The sequence below is a fragment of the Biomphalaria glabrata genome, chromosome 8 (genome assembly GCF_947242115.1).
Source record: "Biomphalaria glabrata chromosome 8, xgBioGlab47.1, whole genome shotgun sequence".
Lineage (NCBI taxonomy): Eukaryota > Metazoa > Mollusca > Gastropoda > Planorbidae > Biomphalaria > Biomphalaria glabrata.
The window spans coordinates 23,060,986-23,083,735 of record NC_074718.1 but is presented as its reverse complement, the minus strand read 5'-3'; positions in this window follow the sequence as shown (position 1 = coordinate 23,083,735).

Sequence of the window (22,750 nt, the reverse complement as noted above, 5' to 3'; positions counted from 1 at the left end):
TCTATCTATCTATCTATCTATCTATCTATCTATCTATCTATCTGTCTGTCTGTCTGTCTGTCTGTCTATCTATCTATCTATCTATCTATCTATCTATCTATCTATCTATCTATCTATCTATCTATCTATCTATCTATCTATCTATCTATCTATCTGTCTGTCTATCTATCTATCTATCTATCTATCTATCTATCTATCTATCTATCTATCTATCTATCTATCTATCTATCTATCTATCTATCTATCTGTCTGTCTGTCTGTCTGTCTGTCTGCCTGCCTGCCTATGTATGTATGTATGTATGTATCTATCTGTCTGTCTGTCTATCTATCTATCTATCTATCTATCTATCTATCTATCTATCTATCTATCTATCTATCTATCTATCTATCTATCTATCTATCTATCTATCTATCTATCTATCTATCTATCTATCTATCTATCTATCTGTCTGTCTGTCTGTCTGTCTGTATGTCTATCTATCTATCTATCTATCTATCTATCTATCTATCTATCTATCTATCTATCTATCTATCTATCTATCTATCTATCTATCTATCTATCTATCTGTCTGTCTGTCTATCTATCAAGTCAAGATCTTCCTAATCTGCACAGAAAAACGTTAAGATCTCTTAAATCAATGCAAACAAACGTCAGAAGTCCCAGGCAATAAAATAAACTTATGCTAGTGAGACATGGAAGCATGGGCGTAGCCAGGATTTTTTTCGGGGGGGGGGGGGGTTGGGGGGATTTTTAAAACTCAAAACCCCCAATTGACTTGGCTACGCTCATATAATTTTCGTGTGTAATTTGCTTTTTTTTATATTGAAGAGGTATTTTTTAGCATCAAACCCCCCTGAAGGGGGTTTAAACTCAAAACCCCTTTTGGCAACGCTCATAGCATTTTGAGTGCGTAATTAGCTTTTTTTTTTACATCGAAGATGTATTTTTTAGTTTCAAACCCCGCTGGCGGGGGGTTTAAAACTCAAAACCGCTTTGGCTACGCTCATAGATTTTAAAGTGTGCAATTAGCTTTTTTTTTATATTGAAAAGGTATTTTTTTAGCCTCAAACTCCACTGGGGGGGGGGGTAAACTCAAAACCCCTTTGACTACACTCATAGAATTTTGAGTGTATAATTTGCTTTGTTTTTAATATTAAAGAGGTATTTTTTTTTACCTTCAAACCCCGCTGAAAAGGGGTTTAAACTCAAAACTGAGTCAAAACACATTTATCTACGCTCATAGAATTTTGAGTGTGTAATTTGCTTTTTTTATATTGAAGAGGGGTTTATGGTAAATTTTGGAGTTTTTTTTTTATAAATCGAATTGTTCCTTATCTGTGTTCTTGGAATTTGGGGATTGTCATTTGCATTTTTTTTGTTTTATTTTATAGAAGAGATGGATTTAACTGCAAAAAACCCTGATTGGGGGTTTAAACTTAAAACCCCCTGGTAGGGGTTTTTAAAGTCAAAACCCCTGGTAGGGGGTTTTAAACTCAAAAACCCTTGGCTGTGCTGGGGCAAGTGATGGTTTAGTATTAAAATCTCACCTAAAATAAACAAAATCAAAGCAAAAATGAGTCACTAAATTCAAATCCCCTCCCTGCGGGGGGGGGGGGGGGAGTTCTTTCGGGCAGGGGGTTTGAACCCTCCCCCGGCTACGCCCATGCATGGAAGTCTTCCATAAAGGTCTAAAAGAAGCTTAAATGTGGTTTTGCGGCGATAGCTGGAAAGGATCTCTTGAATAACATACCAAGATCATGTCACAAATAGAGAAAGCCGGCCTCTTGCCCTTCAAGTGAAGTGACAGAACGTCGTATAAGATTCGCGGGGCATATCCTTCTCATGTGTCCCTTGACTTTCGCCCTAGCAGCTGTTCTAAGCAGGAGATCAAGAGACAGACCGGTCTTTTACGTTGTCCAGCCAGCATTTTCTTGGTACTCCCTCCACTGGACCTTGAAGGATGACTTGACAGTTAGTCCTATCTTACAGTATGACTGAACAGGTTCAGCCTTCGTCTCTTCACAGTATTACAGTGCTCTAACGTTTTGCCAGCCAGACTTTATTCTTGTAAAAGTACAAACTCATTTGTCTTCTTTTCTTGGTATCCGATATCCAGCATTTTTCTGTAGCATTTAATCTCAACAGCTTGGATTCTTCTTTCAGCCTCAGCGTACAGTGCCTAACTTTCACCACCATATAACAGAGACCACTAATGAAGAAGCTGATGTTACACTTCTAGTTTCCACAGTTTGCTAATGACAGCGGATGCCATGCTTAAACAAGCTTTTTTAAATCTCTGTTATTGATCCTTCATCTCTTGTTAGGTTTGACCCTAGATATTTAAATGAGTTAACTTCTTTTAATGTTTAGCCATTCATCATTATGCAACATCTCGTACTATCTCCACCTCAAACTAGTATTTTGCTTTATTCAGCGCTGATTTCCATGCCAAAAAACCGCAGCATCCAATTTTGAAGTAAGATCTTGAACCCCACCGCATTTTCTCCAATGAGGTTTATTTCATCTGCAAACCTGAGGTTGTAAATAGGCCGCCATTTTATTGTCAAGCTAGGAGTAGATCCTTGTAGAGTTTTCATTACAATATGCTGGAGAGAAGGTGCTGCACTGCTGAACTCCTATGGAGGTCCATATCCTTAGACAAGACGAATCACATTGACCAAACTCAGCCATGACATGGAGGCCGACTAGAGGAAAGCGAATGCAGGACTATCCTAATCTAACATAACGTCACACCTTTTTAGAAAACCTCAAATCCGTGGGGCCCAGCTGGGAAGAAGTTATGGAAGCGCCTATGACCGATATCCATGGAGAGAGCTTGCTATGAATCAAGCATAATGGGACTGTAGAGCACATTCGCTATTTCATCGCATAGTGTAGACAGCTTAGTATTGGTTTCAGTATGTAGAAAATCGAAACAGGCAACTGGGAAGAGGTGGCACTGGATAGATCCACATGGAGAGAGAGCATAAAGGAAGGGTTACGGATTGCAGATGTCATACACAACAGAAGCAGAAAGAAGGATGAAAATGCAACGGCGCCTGGTGTTTATACATGCCCAGCCTGCGATCGCAGTTGTGTATCAAGGATTGGCCTCTTTAGTCACACAAGAAGTTGCAAAGGGAAAAGATCGTCTCTCAAGACGTAAAATGCCACAGAATGTACAAGTAGGCATAGTGTCAATAAAAAATTTTGATATTAATTTTTTTGTGTTTGTGTATCATATTATAGTCATCTTAGTTATTATTCGTATTGTATCTAGTCAGTAGAGGGTTTATCTGTTTAGCTTTAGTGGTTAATCCGTCTTGACTTTTGTTATTATTGAAGCTTACAGAAGATTGTGCATAATTTTGCCGTAAGGTGCTGTCCTATAGGTCAGTTGGGCATTCATCTAGACAAGCACATGTTGAGTGGAAATATTTGTGTATATTTACAACTGTGTTGAACTACGTGGGAACATTACACACCCGTTCACCTTGCACCTGTTGGGGGGGAACAAAATATTTAGCGGGGGACAAAGTGGTATAACGAAGAAACGACAAATGAAAAAGAAGCGGTTTGAAGACAAAAAATGTGTTCAGATGTTTCCAAGAGATAAGAGGAACGACCCCCCCCCCCCATTTTTGTCTGTTGTTACAGTCGCCGAAGTAGCGGTGAACGGAAAGGTAACAAATGGTGCATTTGGGGCGGAGGGACAGGGGGTCTTGGCCCCCTGCAGAGCATCACTCTTACCGTAACTGGCGGGCAATGAAAGGAGAGGGTTCATCCCGCGCCATGACCCGTAGCGTCGAGTAAAAGTTGTCTTTTACTGTTCCGAGACTCAGATTACATCTGTCGCTGGGCTGTGTTTAACGCATGAGTGCACACGTGATTCAAGTGTTCCCCCCCCCCATTCCATATATTATTTATTACATTATATATACACATCTATTTTTTTATATCTAATAATAAAATTGTTACTGCTTTTCATATTTTGAAAAAAAAGAAAATCTCATACAATTTATTTCGGTTCACTTTTTGTGTGTGTCAGAACTTAAAGAGGACATTGTTGCGAGAGATCACCACTGCACGTCAAAGGTGGTCCACAGACTTTTAATACATGCTTGTGAAATCTATCTGCAATGAAGGACTTTACATTTGTACTGTTTAGAGCCGTACAATAGAGTGTTGGAGACTTACCAGATGAATAGAGGCTGGGAAAAGGGACCTTTTTTTTCCTCAACTCAAATGTATACCCATATCAAAATAATGGCTCCTAAGAATAAAGTGAATAGTTCAACACATGCACACACACAAATACACAAACAAATGCACACACACACACACATGACACACGCACACACATACAAAACAAATGCACACACTCACACAAAATAATACATGCACATCCAAACACATGAATACACATAAATAAACACATACACACGCATGAACACACATAAATAAACACATACAAACGCATGAACACACATAAATAAACACATACAAACGCATGAACACACAAATACAAATACAAAAGCATGCACACACATGTACACATACAAACACGTGTACACACATGTAAACACATACATGTGCCAAATTAGTCAATTAAAGTTATGCCTGGCAGTCCAATAAAGTTATACTAGGCAGTCCATTAAAGTTATGCCTGGCAGTCCAATAAAGTTATACTGGGCAGTCTATTAAAGTTATGCCTGGCAGTTCATTAAAGTTATACTAGGCAGTCCATTAAAGTTATACCTGGCAGTTCATTAAAGTTATACTAGGCAGTCCATTAACGTTATGCCTGGCAGTCCAATAAAGTTATACTAGGCAGTCCATTAACGTTATGCCTGGCAGTCCAATAAAGTTATACTAGGCAGTCTATTAAAGTTATGCCTGGCAGTCCAATAAAGTTATACTGGGCAGTCTATTAAAGTTATGCCTGGCAGTCCAATAAAGTTATACTAGGCAGTCCATTAAAGTTACACTAGGCAGTCTATTAAAGTTATGCTGGCAGTCCAATAAAGTTATACTAGACAGTCTATTAAAGTTATGCCTGGCAGTCTATTAAAGTTATACTGGGCAGGCTATTAAAGTTATACTGGGCAGGCTATTAAAGTTATACTGGGCAGGCTATTAAAGTTATGCCTGGCAGTCCAATAAAGTTATACTGGGCAGTCTATTAAAGTTATGCCTGGCAGTCTATTAAAGTTATACTGGGCAGGCTATTAAAGTTATGCCTGGCAGTCCAATAAAGTTATACTGGGCAGTCTATTAAAGTTATGCCTGGCAGTCTATTAAAGTTATACTGGGCAGGCTATTAAAGTTATACTGGGCAGTCTATTAAAGTTATGCCTGGCAGTCTATTAAAGTTATACTGGGCAGGCTATTAAAGTTATGCCTGGCAGTGTGTTCTTACCCTTTCTTTACGCTGTGCTGATTTTCAAACTTATTAAGTAGTTGGACGTGTTTGTCTTCTACCTTCAGTGAAGGGCAACTTGCAGCCCGCGGGCCAAGTTGGGCCCGGAAAGGCTTAATCTGGATTGGGGCATTTTTTATAATAATGATTAAAATAACACATTTCATTCACAAGGTCAGAAAATATTCATGTTTTTAAAACCAGATTGAAGTAATATTTCGGATGTAATCGTGTATGTTGTCTTAAAGTTGTTGTTCCATTAGGTGCATAATCAGCTTGAAACTAAATGATGGTGTAAGTTTTAGGACTGAGTCCAGCCAACTCTAAAGGGTACCTCACATTAGTTTCTGGCTGAACATTGGTGTATGAATGTAGGATTCAAGTTTGTGAAGTTAGGATCTAGATAATTAATAGTATTTAAAGCTGTACGTTTATCTTAAAAAAAAAACTTTAGGGGACTCAATAAGTAAAAATGAAATGAATATCACAGTTAGCCTAACTAAAAGTTGAGTTCTGTCTCAGTATTACAGACAAAGAAACCGATGTGAATGTCAAAGCTCTATTGACGGTTTATCTGTTTAGCTTTAGTGGTTAATCCGTCATGACTTTTGTTATTATTGAAGCTTACAGAAGATTGTGCATAATTTTGCCGTATGGTGCTGTCCTATAGGTCAGTTGGGCATTCATCTAGACATGCACATGTTGAGTGGAAATATTTGTGTATATTTACAACTGTGTTGAACTACGTGGGAACATTACACACCCGTTCACCTTGCACCTGTTGGGGGGGGGGGGAAACAAAATATTTAGCGGGGGACAAAGTATTGATGGAACTATTTAGGTTTCTTAAAGGGAGCAACAAAAGGCCAATTATTTTTCACGCAGTTGTGAAAAGGTATCTACATCAAGAATATGAATTACTGCGCTAGCTGGAGTGAAGAAGCTCCAATTAGGATTGGGAAAAATATCAAGATTTTTTGTGGATTCTCAAAACTAGCAGCGAAATATGAAAATAGTTTGAGTTGATAATAAATTGGAAAAAAATTTTTAAGACGTCAAGGCTACTGAAAAAAAAATTGATATTTTCAGTATACCTTTTAATATGAATTTAAAGGTAGTGAAACCAGGCTTACAACTGGAAATAATTTAACTTCAATCATCTGAAACATTTCTTCCGATGTAGACATATACATGGACGTGGCCAAAGTTTGCCCTATGGACTAGTTCATGCTTCAAGATAATGTGCAATAGTTTGACGGTGGACTAGTTCATGCTTCAAGATAATGTGCAATAGTTTGACGGTGGACTAGTTCATGCTTCAAGATAATGTGCAATAGTTTGACGGTGGACTAGTTCATGCTTCAAGATAATGTGCAGTAGTTTGACGGTGGACTAGTTCATGCTTCAAGATAATGTGCAATAGTTTGACGGTGGACTAGTTCATGCTTCAAGATAATGTGCAATAGTTTGACGGTGGACTAGTTCATGCTTCAAGATAATGTGCAATAGTTTGACGGTGGACTAGTTCATGCTTCAAGATAATGTGCAATAGTTTGACGGTGGACTAGTTCATGCTTCAAGATAATGTGCAGTAGTTTGACGGTGGACTAGTTCATGCTTCAAGATAATGTGCAATAGTTTGACGGTGGACTAGTTCATGCTTCAAGATAATGTGCAATAGTTTGACGGTGGACTAGTTCATGCTTCAAGATAATGTGCAGTAGTTTGACGGTGGACTAGTTCATGCTTCAAGATAATGTGCAATAGTTTGACGGTGTAATAGTTCATGCTTCAAGATAATGTCCAATAGTTTGACGGTGGAATTATTCCGTTCACTTTGAATAATACCCATATGTCCAACGCTAAACCAAATTAAGAAGTATTACTATTGAAAAACGTATAGCTTCATATATCGCAGTAGTTACATTCTGATATCATTAAGTCTGATACTAAATTAGTACATTTTTGAATTCTAATAATAGAGATTCAGAAACCCCACTGGCAGCGAAAAACATGCTGGGAATTACTCCCTTAGAGCACGTGAGAGGAAGCGAGCAGTGAGTTTTAAGGTTGCCTTGTCCCCGTACAAGGACAGCCTCTGTGTCGGCCATGAACCAGTTATCTCTAATAATAGAGAAGAATAGGGCTCAAATGTTTCCTTTTATTTTTGGCCCGTTTCTCTAAACGCTTGCCGATCACTGGTAAAAGAGTCACTTGAGTCCAACGCAACGGCTAACAGTCTTGTAGGTATCTCTAGTAACCGTTGGTTCTGTATGGATTCCCTTACATAGTGGAATCAAAGGAAACGAGAAGGTTGACAGTTTGGCGAAGCTTGGCACGCTTTTAGACCCACCAGATTAGCCGAAGACATTCGAGAGTGCAAAGACAGGATTTGTGAATGGATCAAGTCCAAGTGGTACGACAGTTGGGAACGTTGTATCTCGGGACGGGAAGTCTGGAAGTTTCTAAAGCGCCCAAACAGGAAGGACGAATGGTGGCAGCTAGACAGAAAGGATCAAGCAATTTTGGCACGTTTTGGAAGGGGCTATGTCCGATTGGAGCCTACTCTGCTAGGATCCCAGAGAACCACGATCCCAGATGTCGACACTGTCACACGGAAGACGAGACAGTAGTACTGTTATGTAATAGTTTAGAGAGTAGGTTAGTTTTGGTAGACAAATATATTGTGTATAGTTTTAGCGACGGTAAAAGTAGTGACGTAGTAAGACAGACTAATGACATAGTAGACTTAGACGAACAAGAGACTAACATGGCGTTATGTTAGAAGTAGGCTGTGTTTTAAATAGTAGTTGGAAATAACGACGTTTTAGGAAGACTGGACGGATTTCCCAGTGATTAATAAAGTCTCATTTTATAAAACTGAATGTTGTTATCAAGCATATTTAATTAATAATGTTCTGTGGCTAATGTGAAGTAATAATTGATACATAGTCGAAGTCAGATTAGATTAACGCATAACAGTACACATCTTCAACGACTCCGAAACACAATCGAAGCTACATCTAGTCTTGAAATTGATAGAACTGATGCATGCGGGGTCTCGCTCTGTACAAAGACAAACGAACCCTACAGAACACTGCCAGATACCTGGAGCGTGCTATAAAGGATCAATCTCAGCACGGAGCCTTAGAGCATGGTGCTGTATGGAAGTATGTAGCAATGGCATGAAATAGCATCCCATCTCACGACTCGTGAAACATGATGACAATGTGCTAGCCAACTTTAGGGAAAAACGGCCATTGCACTCAATGTTACATTACTCGTGACAAAACTGTAGGACTCAACACAATTTACACATCCTTGAGACATGTGTCACTCTACACACTGTACACAATCTAGTGACAGCACTGCTACAGAACACAATCTACTGACATCACTGAGTCACTGTACACAATCCTAGAGTCGCAGCCGCTCTTTGCACAAAGACCAGCCTCCTTTGTAGAAAAAAAACTATTTTCAATGTCATTGAGGAGTGACACAATAAGTGTCAAGCAGCGACAATAAAGAAAACAAAGAAGTTAACACCAAGCGAGCAACTTTTTCCCGCAAATCAAATTCAGCAAACACACAAAATAAAGTAAGCTTCTTTTTTTAAAGTGTGCAAAGCAATTAAAAGAAAAATTTCAATCTAAGAGGCTCAACCTATCAGCTAGCAGAGATCCGCGCTATCCATCTAACCTAATCTAACCTAATCCTTACAGCACCTCCTGGTGTTCACCTCATCAAGCTGCTGAAATGCCCCCCCCCCTTTTTTCCAAATAGAAAATAATATTCTGTTCTCACTGCTCCCCCAACCCCACCCTCTCCGAGTCCATTGTGTTCAAGACAAACAAACTGGGAGAAGACTCCGTTAGACTACTCAAAAGAAAGTCGTCGCTAAAATCATTTTTTTTTTTAAAAGTCAGAGAGAAAATCAATTTTCTTGTAAGGCTGACAAACTATTCCTATTGTGGGGGTTCAGAATGTCACCAGGATCTATTTCCCAGCGCCCTTGAGGGCAGTTCAGCATTGAAGAACAAACAAAGCGGGAGGGGTGTGTGGAGGATTGTATCTATGATGAACGTAGACAAAATAATGGGGAGGCTCAACGGGAATTTCAGAACATTACTCACCTCAGAGGGATGCTGATAGTACTTAAGTGTTCCCCGACCCTCCCCGCCAATTTTCTTCTTATCACACGACACCGAAAAAACTGTCACTCTGAGTTCTCTAACTATCAACATGAAAAGAAAGGGGAAAAAAAGGAAAAAGTGGCTAAGAAATTCAATCCCTTATAGATAATCAAAACAAATGGAATTTACTAAAAAAAAAATTGGGGCGCGTCTAAAAGGTCTGAAGAGGTCAGGGAGGAGTGAGGGAGTGGGTGCTTGTCTAGGGAGAACAATAGACATTGCTTTGGTAACGGTTGAGCGGCTAGCTCCAAAGAAACCCGCCAAGTATCTTGAGGTGTTGGGCTAGGGAGCAACAGAAGTCTGTTGCGTGTGTTTTGGACATTGATGAAGCACCAAAGTGAAACCAATACCCCCCCCCCCCACAATAAGCCTTGCGCGATACTTGGCATCCATTGGGAGAGAGATCACTATCGCGGTGTCGGGAATTGACAGACGGTGGAGAGTTTCTTGTCAACATAAACACAAGACATAGAGATATAAATAAATCGATGGGTAGTAGTTGTTATAGGGATATTTGCCTTCACTTACACACACACACTTACACACACTCTCTCTCACACACACTTACACACACACTTACTCACACTCTCTCTCACACACACTTACACACACACTTTCACTCACACTCTCTCTCACACACACTTACACACACACTTACACACACTCTCTCTCACACACACTTACACACACACTTACTCACACTCTCTCTCACACACACTTACACACACACTTACTCACACTCTCTCTCACACACACTTACACACACACTTACTCACACTCTCTCTCACACACACTTACACACACACTTACTCACACTCTCTCTCACACACACTTACACACACACTTACACACACTCTCTCTCACACACACTTACACACACACTTACTCACACTCTCTCTCACACACACTTACACACACTCTCTCTCACACACACTTACACACACACTTACTCACACTCTCTCTCACACACACTTACACACACACTTACTCACACTCTCTCTCACACACTTACACACACACTTACACACACTCTCTCTCACACACACTTACACACACACTTACTCACACTCTCTCACACACACACTTACACACACACTTACACACACTCTCTCTCACACACACTTACACACACACTTACTCACACTCTCTCTCACACACACTTACACACACACTTACTCACACTCTCTCTCACACACACTTACACACACTCTCTCTCACACACACTTACACACACACTTACTCACACTCTCTCTCACACACACTTACACACACACTTACTCACACTCTCTCTCACACACACTTACACACACTCTATCTCACACACACTTACACACACACTTACTCACACTCTCTCTCACACACACTTACACAGACATTTTCACTCACACTCTCTCTCACACACACTTACACAGACATTTTCACTCACACTCTCTCTCACACACACTTACACAGACATTTTCACTCACACTCTCTCTCACACACACTTACACAGACATTTTCACTCACACTCTCTCTCACACACACTTACACAGACATTTTCACTCACACTCTCTCTCACACACACTTACACAGACATTTTCACTCACACTCTCTCTCACACACACTTACACAGACATTTTCACTCACACTCTCTCTCACACACACTTACACAGACATTTTCACTCACACTCTCTCTCACACACATATACACAGACATTTTCACTCACACTCTCTCTCACACACACTTACACCCACACTTACTCACACTCTCTCTCACACACACTTACACACACACTTACTCACACTCTTTCTCACACACACTTACACAGACATTTTCACTCACACTCTCTCTCACACACACTTACACAGACATTTTCACTCACACTCTCTCTCACACACACTTACACAGACATTTTCACTCACACTCTCTCTCACACACACTTACACAGACATTTTCACTCACACTCTCTCTCACACACACTTACACAGACATTTTCACTCACACTCTCTCTCACACACACTTACACAGACATTTTCACTCACACTCTCTCTCACACACACTTACACAGACATTTTCACTCACACTCTCTCTCACACACACTTACACAGACATTTTCACTCACACTCTCTCTCACACACACTTACACAGACATTTTCACTCACACTCTCTCTCACACACACTTACACAGACATTTTCACTCACACTCTCTCTCACACACACTTACACAGACATTTTCACTCACACTCTCTCTCACACACACTTACACAGACATTTTCACTCACACTCTCTCTCACACACACTTACACAGACATTTTCACTCACACTCTCTCTCACACACACTTACACAGACATTTTCACTCACACTCTCTCTCACACACACTTACACAGACATTTTCACTCACACTCTCTCTCACACACACTTACACAGACATTTTTACTCACACTCTCTCTCACACACACTTACACACACTTACACACACACAAACACATATATATATATCTATCTCTCCGGCTATGTCCCGTGTACACTATGGTCTCCACTAGGATCTATGCAACTTTTATGCCAAGTCTCATGTTGGTGGGCGGGGCCTCGGCTAACCAGAAGTTTTACAGTAGGCAGATGGTAGAACTACTTGGTGGGTTTAATCTGTGCACCTCAGTATCAGACCAAGGGGTTAGAGTCGCCTAAGCAACCAGACAACACAACTAATCTAACTAATAAAAGTGAAGTAACCATCTAAATTTATACAACAAAAAACATTTACTTTATTAAAATATAGACACAATAAAATCAATAGTAAAATGTATACGCTAACCCCGACAACAACCTAGCTCAATAAACCACAAAAAAAAAAAAAAAAAAAAAACTCTACCAGATCTGAACTATTCTAAACCTAACGACATCTAGACCTAACAATAAATCACAAACAGCAGGAATAAACCAACAGGTTAAAACCACAGCAGGCTGAGATGATGACAGTAATAAATGAATTACTGCAGCAGCAGGAATTATTGCAAGCAGTCCCAACAGAGAACTACAACACAAAACTTTCTAAATAACTGCCTGGTCACATTGACGCAGCTGACCATCCACTGACCAGTGGTCCACAACAGGAAAGGAACTGCAGCATCTACTCTATTTATAGAGCCTGTTCCTAACCCATATAAACCTAACAAAGAAGTAGGCGGAAGTGCAGGCATACAGCTTAGCACTAGCCTATAAAAGTAATGAAATTTAAAATACATAAAAAGAGCTCTGGGAGCGCCAGCTCAGAATATATATATATATATAGAGAGAGAGAGAGAAAGCGAGAGAGAGAGAGAGAGAGAGAGAGAAAAGAGATAATTATATATATATATATATATATATATATATATATACATCTTATCTTATATAATACAGACGTTACTTCAAAAAAGAAGATGATTACGTCCTACGCGTCATGCATTTAGTCATGCATATTAACCAATGACTTAAATTCTGCCAAGTCACTGGTTTTCCTGGCTAGCTCAGGCAACCCATTCCATGCTCTAATAGCACTAGGGAAGAAGGAGTATTTGTACAAATTTGTCCTAGCATATGGGACGAGGAATGTGCCTTTATCTTTGTGTCTTTCAGAGTATTTTATTAAATTTTGTTTTTGTATTTGAAGATTATGGTTCAGTGTTTTATGTATTATTGCTACTTTACTTTTGAGCCTTCTGTCCTGAAGGCTTTCTAAATTTAGTGATTTTACTAAAGGTGTTACTCTAGTCAAATGTGAATATTCGTTTGTTATGAATCGCACTGCTCTATTTTGTGTCTGTTCTAGTTTCTTAATGTTTTCTTGAGTTGAGGGGTCCCAAACAGAGGATGCATATTCTATTATTGGCCTAACCAAGGTTAAATAACATTTTAGTTTTATGTTCTTATTTGATTTATAGAAATTTCTTTTAATAAATCCTAATGCTTTGTTTGATTTTTTTGTAGTTTCATCAATATGTGGATTCCATGACAGTTTTTCATTTATTATAACACCTAGGTATTTTGCGTTTTTAGTCTGTGTTACTGGTTTGCCATGAATAAGATAAGTGGAATTAATTTGTTTTAGTTTTTTTGTTACTCTTAACAACTGACATTTTTCTGGGTGGAAAGACATGCTCCAATTTGATTCCCATTTCTGTAATTCATCTAATTCTCTTTGTAAAATATCTGTGTCTTGTGTTGTTTTTATTGTTCTATATATTATGCAATCGTCTGCAAATAATCTGACTTTTGTTCCTGAAGTAATGCAATTTGGTAAATCATTTATGTAAATTAAAGATAGTAGTGGACCCAAGACTGTTCCTTGAGGTACACCTGAGTTTACTGTTATCGGTGTTGATTTAGAGCCATTTATTATTACAGTTTGTTCTCTCCCTATCAGAAAGTCTTTAATCCACTGATGCAGTGGACCATTAATGCCGAAATATTTTAATTTTTTAAGCAAACTATGGTGGTGAACTTTGTCAAAAGCCTTAGAAAAATCTAGTAAGATAGCATCTATTTGTTCGCTATTATCTAAACCTTTTGAAAAATCATCAATTAGTCCTATTAGTTGTGTTTCACATGATCTATATTTCCTAAAGCCATGTTGGTATGGTGTGAGGACATTATGTTTGTCTAAGTGGTTTATGATGTTGCTACATATTATGTGTTCTAGGATTTTACATGTGATGCTGGTAAGTGATACTGGTCTGTAGTTTCCTGGGTCAGATTTTTCTCCTTTTTTAAATAGGGGGGGGTGACATTAGCTTCTTTCCAGTCCTTTGGTACTCTGCCCTGGTTAAGTGAAGCCTGAAAGAGTATTTTGAACACTGGGGCTAGCTCATTACTTAGTTCTTTGAGTAATCTAGCTGGAATACCATCAGGTCCAGAAGCTTTATTTGGTTTGGTGTTGGCTTTTAGTTTTTGAATTCCATTTTCTTGTACTACTATATCTTCTATGTTGTCTACTTGGTTCAAATTCAGTAATATGTCTTTGTCTCCTGGGGCTGAGAATGCTGATGCAAAGTATTTGTTTAGAATGTTTGCTTTAGTTTCATTATCATTATGTATTATGTTATGTTCATCTTTTAATGGCGCTACGCCTGTTGTTTCCATTTTCTTAGACTTAATGTATGACCATAGGTTTTTGTTGTTGTCTTTAGATATTACATTGTTTATGTATTCACTCTGCAGCTGTCTGCTTACTTTTTGGGTTAAGTGTTTAATTTTTATATACTTTTTGTAAACTCTTTCTGCATTAGTTTCTTTAAATTTTCTATATAGGTTTTCCTTCTGTTTACAAAGCTTCTTTAGTCTATTATTAAACCAGCATTTATTTATTTTGTTTTATGTGTATTATGTGTATTTAGTTGGTATTTGATTTTCTATAATGCTTTTAAGATGGTTTTTAATGAAATTCCAGAGGTCATCGACTGGTTGGTTAATGTCTTTTTCTAATAAGAATGTTTGTTGAAAGTTTAATGCAGCTTGGTGTAGTTGTGTTAGGTTACATTTATTCCAGAGTAAGATTTTTCTTTTGGGTTTTATATTGGCTACTGCTTTTATCTGACTGTGTATTTTTATGATCTCATGGTCTGATAGACCAGGGATAATATCATAATCAACTACTAATCCAGGTCTGTTGGTTAAGAAGAGATCTAATGTGTTGTTTAATCTAGTTGGCTTTTTAATGATTTGATCTAAACTTAGGTTGTGTAAAGTTTCTATGAAAAGCTCATTTATGTCCTTAAGGTTTTGGTGTTTATCTATGGTTAGTGTTTTCCAATTTATATCAGGTAGGTTGAAATCACCCATAATCCAATATATATATATATATATATATATATATATATATATATATATATATATATATATATATATATATATATATATGAGAAAAACGCAGAGAAGCTGACTGAGCCGTTTGACTTAAGATTATTTCCAAGGTAAAAGAAGTGATTAGACAATTGAGTAGATTAAAAATAAACACACTTTTAAATGCGTATCTCGTTTATTATATAGATCTAGATGTATGTTTTGAGTCTTTCATAATCTAGAACTCAAATGTAGTTATGTTGTTGTGCATAGACAAAAACTGATGACAGTTTTTAGGTTTCAGTGTAGAGAAGCTTACTAGTAACCAGATACTTCCAAAAATTTGAGATTTTTATACATGTCGGAAACACTTTAAACTAGCCAGCTTTTTGGTGTATAGGGTGTTCAAAATAAAGAAAGTGTTGGTCATCAATGTGTTTTTAAAACGTTAGTATTGAGTTACATAACAGAACCAAATTTTCTAAAGCTATTCCGTTTCTAGCAAACAATACTCAAGTAGTAAGAGGCTATGATTTTATAACAGTGGCACAACTTAAAACTGATTTTAAAATAAATGGGTAACACCCGAATAGAATTTAGCATTTTGAAGTTATAGGCTAATGCATTCCATAACCAAATTATGTATATAACTAGAAAGATAGTACCCGCTGCCCGCGGGTCTTAACTTGCGTATTGCTGATATAGTCACTGATATAGTGCATTAGAAACAATTAAAGAAAATTATAATATTATAAGTAAAGCGAATGCATGAATTCATGAATAAAAAAATATTTTGAATGGAGCTAAACTAGTTAATTGACCTGAATTCAATTTTTAATGAAAACATTGGCTTGTGTATAGATCTATATTCGAATGTATGTAAAAATGCTTGAGAAAAACAAATTTGAATGTTAATTTGATTAAAATATGAAATGAATGGACTATAATTAGTATGTTCATGTGTTTAATTATAAAACTATCTTTGCGAAGAGAAGTTCTATTATCTTAGAGTTAAATTAGAGTTTTAGACCTAGGAATAGAGAGATGTGTATCATTTCGCGTAATGTCTAATGAAAGAATGTATGTCAGGAATTCTAAATTCGCAGATATAAGGAATGAATTTATGTAAAAATGCTTTTGAAACACAACGTTGAAGGTTAATTTTATTAAATAATGAAATCAATAGACTATATTTTGTATTTTCATGTGTCAAAGTAAAAAACTATCTGCGCAAAGTGTAATTCTTAAAATTCTTAATCCTTTCGATCTTTTCATGTAAATATGGTAAACATAGCCTAGATCAATGAAGTTATAATGCTTTTATAGAGTTGGTCAACTTTTCTTTGAGCGTCTTAAATTTGGTTTAGAGCTACAAAACATACACTACGGTCTAAGTTAGTACCCAAGGAACATTTATGCCAACTTTTATCAAGATTGGTCTAACGCTTTTGATTTCTATTCGGCACATACATACATATGCCTTGCTTTCTACTTTCTAATATAGATTATACATAATCTTTTTTTTTTAAATATTTACTTTGCATTCTAGAGTTTAAATTTAGTGTCCTTAACGTTGTTTAATTTCTATTCCAAATCTCCAACTAAAGAATATACATTGGTATTTGGAATAGGAACTTTTTTTTTCTGAGAATTATTTGATTCAACAGCTAGACGAGCTCGCCAGTTGTATCAAGTAACAGTAGGCCATGTAACAAATAACAGTAGGCCTTGTATCAACTAACAGCAGGCCATGTAACAAATAACAGTAGGCCGTGTATCAAGTAACAGTAGGTCATGTAACAAATAACAGTAGACCATGTATCAACTAACAGCAGGCCATGTAACAAATAACAGTAGGCCGTGTATCAAGTAACAGTAGGCCATGTAACAAGTAACAGTAGACCTTGTAACAAATAACAGTAGGCCGTGTATCAAGTAACAGTAGGCCATGTAACAAATAACAGTAGGCTTTGTATTAACTAACAGTAGGCCATGTAACAAATAACAGTAGGTCTTGTATCAACTAACAGTAGGTCATGTAACAAATAACAGTAGGCCTATAACAGATAACAGAAGGCCATGTAACAAGTAACAGTAGGCAGTGTAACATATAACAGTAGGCCGAGTAATAAGTAACAGTAGGCCATGTAACGAGATCCTGCAGTTACTTTCACTGTAAGGTTCTTCATAGCTGAGACAGATTGAAGAACATTGCAAAAAGTGTTCCTCTACGAGCTCATGTCCTATGCTAATGGATACAAACTCAGACGTGACTCTGACGAAAGATTCTATGACTTTGAATTTTAAATTCTTCATTTGATACATCGAGATTAAAAGAGACCGGTCTAGCCGGCAGGTTAAAGTTACTTTTTAAGTGAGTATTTCTACAGCTATAGCCAGTGTACAGGCCCCATGTGTTATATCAAGAGGCATTTCTTTTCCATCGCATTGATCTTCATAGGAAAGATAAAAAAAAAACGGAAAGGGAAACAAATCCTGCTTGAAAATCTAATTGATGTCAATAGGTTTCTCGCTGTAGAAGAGTGCCCGTGTTTCACAGACCATTAACCAGTAGGACACGAAGCAGGTAAAGAGGCAAGACGTTCTTGTTTCTACAAACACCTTTTCCTTGTCGCTCCAAACCCTTTTAGTACCTAGGTTCTAACAGTTTCTGAATGATCAGGCAACAGGCCATGTTCGAAAACCTGGCACGCACGCTTGAAGTGAGCCCTTGGTCGGACAAAGTCATTGATGAGGCAGGACGACATTGTAGCCAAACATTGGACAAGTTTGATGAATGACATTCAGGGACTCGATAGAAAACATGGAGGGGGGTGAATATGTATAGAGTTGCTGTGGTAAGTAAAGAGAGACAGAGAGAGAGAGAGAGAGAGAGGGATAGAGTGAGATTGATAGAGAGTGAGATAGGGGTAAGTCAGACGTCTTGAACTCGCACAAAGGTGATAAGATAACGACAGCCCACGTAAGTGAATTGGCCTTACAATTACGGTTAGACATTTTCCACAGCTTGAAGAAAACAAGTCTCGCAGTCCATTGACCATTTGGTCTGAATCAGTCAGTTCAATGAATGACTCAGCAGAGTTTAAGTCTGTATGACTACATTAACACACGGATGTAATTCTCTTCTATTTTACTAGAAGCTACTACACAATAAGAATGGACCAGTTGTTTTTTGTGCGCGTCATTAGGTTGGAATGACGTTTACGTATACTGTGATGGGCTTTACTTCTGATAAATAAGTAGGTTGTACAAAAAAAAATACCACCACATCAGTCAAGTACAACTTCTTTCTCTTGTTTGATACCAAACAAATAATTAATTACTAATAGTTAATTAACTAATTGATTTTTTTGTTATTGTTACTTGTTTTGTCAGGTAAAAGTAATAATTATGCAAAAGTTCAACTTGATCCGAGATCCGGGTGTTGAAGAAATAACGTGTACTTACTTTTTACCAGACAGACAGACAGACAGACACAGTGAGTTGATATAAGCCTTGTAAAAACTTTGTGACGTATCTTCAAGTATGTCAAACATTATTATTCTATGAAATATAAAACTACTTCAGATTTCCCACAAACTCGTTGGCAACCCAGTGAGTCCACTGTTTGGTAAGAAATGCAGGTTAAAAAGCAAAACATAATTGTGAAATAAGATTGAAACAGCGCTTTAATTTTTGGAGAACTAAATTTGTCACTATTGACCTATTGACCTATTACAGTTGTAATTGTTAAGAAAGGAATCTTTGTTTTTTTCAAAAAGTCTAAACAAAAGTACTTACCATCAGAAACTGCAAACTATTAATAAACAGAATTTATAAAATAAAAAATGAAATTTCAAGCATAGGCTTAATTACCTTTGTTCACTCACACCCACCTGACCCTGTCACCTGTCTGAAGACAGGAAGTGCGAAGTTTGCATGTTTTTTTCTCTGTAAGTTTTCCTGTTTGCCCCAGAATGTGATTCTACTATATGTCCAACTATTAAATAATACGAACAAATAAATCATTTTGTTTTTTTTAAACCTAATTAATAGTTTTTTGGTAAACCTTTAGAAGATAGTACACCAGAAAATAAAAAAAAAGAAAAATTAATATTTTAACATTATTTTGACAAATTAAACACATTTTTATAAATAAATATTCCTCTTGCTATTTCATACGATAATGCCCATGTCTTTTACTATTAAACATTTCTTTAATAATGTTGTATTTATATGATAAAAAGGGTTTGTATTAAATGACTAAATGCAGCCGGACAAAGGCACCAACGGGGGATGGAAATACTAGCAGATAAACCACACAAAGCTAATGGCAACTTTCCCCATTTTGAGGGCCTCTAACACCATCAAAATCAAAACGTTGCTATTTTAAAAATTATTCATATTAGCCACTATTCTCTGCCTAATGTTTTGTTCAAGTTCCACCACTCCTGTGTCCAAAGCTGTATTTCAGTTTCGGTGATTAAACCCAAAAGACATTAGAACATGACAACACTGCTCAAGATTAAACCCAAAAGACATTAGAACATGACAACACTGCTCAAGATTAAACCCAAAAGACACTAGAACATGACAACACTGCTCAAGATTAAACCCAAAAGACATTAGAACATGACAACACTGCTCAAGATTAAACTCAAAAGACAATAGAACATGACTACACTGCTCAAGATTAAACCCAAAAGACAGAACATGACAACACTGCTCAAGATTAAACCCAAAAGACATTAGAACATGACTACACTGCTCAAGATTAAACCCAAAAGACATTAGAACATGACTACACTGCTCAAGATTAAACCCAAAAGACATTAGAACATGACTACACTGCTCAAGAATTCTCACAGCAATGATGGTAGATTTAATTACGACGTAATCTAACTCTGCAGACCGTTAAGCCCATGTAGACTATGACTATGTGGACACACATTGTTGGCTTTAGTCAAGTGTTAAAAGTACGTGGGATTAATGAAACATGTTTGACCTTTGAACTAATCCACACTAGAATCTGATGCATGTATTTATAGACTACTTCGAGTAAAGTTTGGACCTGCACACTCAAATAGTACAATTGCGTTTCATTGTATGTTCTCACGACCCAAAAAACTACAAACTACGACCAATGAATGGAAAAATTCTCCAGACTTTAACTGCGACTTGCTTGAAGTGTGTCTTGAAAATATCTTGGAGCGGCTAAAAAATAAAACCAACTGTCCAACTGCTGCTGACACTCTTCCCCCTCTCTTGATGTTCACCTGTTCAGTTCAAATAAAAACAACACAAAATTCAAGAAAACAATAGAAAGTAAGTTGTTGATAAGATATTCTGGGGGGGGGGTATACGTACTCACATGACCTTTTGACCTGCTTTGCTATTGCAACCGTAATATAAACAAATGAGAACCAGAGAGTCACTGAATTATTCAGCAATATTTTTTTAAGATAAAAAAAAAGTTTTTTTCCAACCTTGGCACATGACGAGCTGTCTTACGTATTACTAGCGATTAGGAAACAGAAAGAAGCTATTTCCGCCAATACAACAAGAAGTCTCTCCTGATAAAGTAGCTGGTAAACATGATTCAAACTTGATTTTGTTGTGTGGTCGGGTGTCGGTAGGTGACTCTTCATTAGAGGTGGAGATGGTGGGGTGGATATAATGTACTGTAGATTTGCAAACTTTGCCAAATTCTGAATTTCTAAAGTATGCTTCGGTTTCATGACCTTTTGCTATGCGCTTTGAACCCCGAGCGCCATCTTTTGCTGTCACGCAGGTTTCTTGCATTAAGATGTGGTGGCATTCATTATTGAATAAGTAAAAGAAACAGACAAAAACACATTCAAATGGTCTTTCCGGCAGTTATTTCAGGTGTTTAGCCGTCTACTTTGTTTCGTAAAGATTGTTTAGTGCTGAATTAATCTTTTTCTTGTTTCTTTTTGGTGTATTCTGTCTAGACTTCTTATTTTAAATGTACTTAGAAAAAAAAAGATCATTCATTGGAAAGATATAAAATCTGTTGATTGGCATAACAATAGCAAACATCCGCAAGTCTTACGATCTCAACACATTATTTGTTTATGTTGACCTAATGTTTTCAATTCGAATCTATTTTTGAACATCTAATTACGTCACCATGCAACACTTCCAATCAAAGGCAAACAGGAACCGGGAAGAGCATGACGAGAAATGTCACGAAATTAGCTTTCAAATCTGTTTCTCAACTATTTGTAGAGGAAGCAGCCAAATAAAAAGAAAACAAAACTCGGTAGCACCGAACGTCTGAGTGAAGTCGATCCCGGCGAATGACAGCAACTCCTTCCAAACATTACAACATGTTCAACAACCACAGGAATAATACAATATTGTATTCACAGCTTAGCTTTCGGAGAAGCAGCGAATCCAATGTTCGTCAAATGAAATGTGTAGATCTGTCAGCTTTCATATCTACTATTCATCTTCTGTCTGTCGCGGGCTTAAATCCGATATTTCTTTTGATACACAATCTTTTTCAGCTAATTTCCAGGTGGATATTTAGATCACAGGTGGGTCTGCTCAGCGTCGCGATATACTGCACTCAATAAAACTATCTCTCTGATTGAGTGTTGTTTTTTTTAATTGATGTCTCAGTATAGAGTCTAGATAAAAAAAATACACATACTTACTATTAGCCTAGAAAATAGTTCCGCACTTAAATTATTTAATAGGAACATTTCTCTTTGAAGGTATTTACCTTTCTTGTACAATATTTATATATTTTAACATGAATACATTTTGAAAGTTCGTCTTCTGTTGGTATGTTAGTCCATGTTTATTATTACATACATTTTAAATGGAAAGAAAAGGTTTAATATAGAGATGTATTGCTACAAGTTAATTCATAGACAAAGTGCAGTGAGCGGGTGACATCACTAAATTTAGATTTTATGTTGAAAATCAACAATGCTATCAATAAGTAACTGATTAGTTTAAACTTTATTTTTACAAGTATTTTAATATGCTAAATACATGGCTCTATAATTTAATTGTATGAATGTAATTTAGTGAGCATTTCCTTTCTTCAATCACAATGAAAACATCAATCAAATACAAAGTTGACAACGTTTCAACTATTACATCATGATTTACTAAAATACATTGAGTTCTACTCTTTTAGGATCATCAACATATTGTACAACTTGACATCCATTTCTCAGAAAGACTTACAGATAAAGGCACACTCCTCCTCCCATAGGCTAGGACAACACATTTGTACAAATACTCCTTCTTCCCTAGTGCTATTAGAGCATGGAATGGGTTGCCTGAGCCAGCCAGGAAAACC